Source organism: Hipposideros armiger, unplaced genomic scaffold (genome assembly GCF_001890085.2).
Source record: "Hipposideros armiger isolate ML-2016 unplaced genomic scaffold, ASM189008v1 scaffold_104, whole genome shotgun sequence".
NCBI lineage: Eukaryota > Metazoa > Chordata > Mammalia > Chiroptera > Hipposideridae > Hipposideros > Hipposideros armiger.
In genome coordinates, this window is record NW_017731454.1 from 3,563,151 (window position 1) to 3,564,313 (window position 1,163).

The following is a 1,163-nucleotide window of genomic DNA, read 5'->3' on the forward strand; positions in this document are numbered from 1 at the left end:
CTCACAATCAGGTCCTGAGTCTGATTTTTTTTTTTTTTCTAAACGACACTTTGTCCCTCTGGATAGTCAATAAAGTTTTTTCTCTCTCGTTTTTCACTTTGTCTTTCAGTTTGGATAATTTCTCTCTTTAGGATGAGTGGTATGTTATTTTTCATGAATTTCCAAAGCATTTGGTTTGAGTGTTTTTTTAAATAACCCTTTTTATTTTGGAATAATTTTAGATTTATAAAAAAGTTACAAAGATAATACAGAGATTTCTAACTTACTTCTCACCCTGTTTCTCCCTTTGTTAGTATCTTACATTTCCATGGCCTATTTGTCAAAACTAAGAAATGTACATCAGTTCATTGTTATTAACTAAACTCAAGATTTTATTTAGAATTTACCAGTGTTTAGTTTAATGCCCTCTTTTTTTTTTTTTTCCAGGAACCAATCCAGGTGTGTCAGGGATCCTCAAGACCATTCCCAGGTTCAGTGATTTGCTAGGTCTCATTGAACTCAGGATACAGTCATTCTCATACTATGATTTATTACAACAAAAGGAAACAAAACAAAATCAGCCAAGGGAAATGGCACGTGGGGTAAAGTCTGGAGGCACATGCTTCCAAGAGTCCTCTCTCAGTGGAGTCAGTCACACAGGACATGCTGATTCCTCCAGAAATAAGTTGTGACAACACATGTGACATGTCTACCAGGTAGCTTATTGCCGATTCAATGCCTAAGGTTTCTTATTGGGGGCTAGTCACACAGGCACCCTCTACATGCACCTAAATTTCCAGACTCTCAGAAGGAAAGCAGGTGTTAAGCACACATTACATTGTTTGTAAAAACAGTTGAGGCACCATGAGCCGTTCTTATTAGGGAATTGTGGCAACTTTCTTAAAATCTAGGTTCCCAGATACCAGTCAAGGGCCAACCTTGCAAGCAGGCCTTTCTAAAGATAGCAGTCTCAGGCCTGCTATAGTAAATCTTTTCCTGCATACCAGGGTACCATATTTCATTTAGTTGTCATGTCTCCCTAGTTTCAGGCCTGTGACAGCTTTTTAGTCTTTCCTTGCTTTTCATGGTGCTAACTAGATTTCCTGTAGACTGTCCTTGAATCTAGGTTTCTCTGATGGCTTTCTCATGCTTAGATGGGTGTTATGGGGATTTGGAAAGAACAC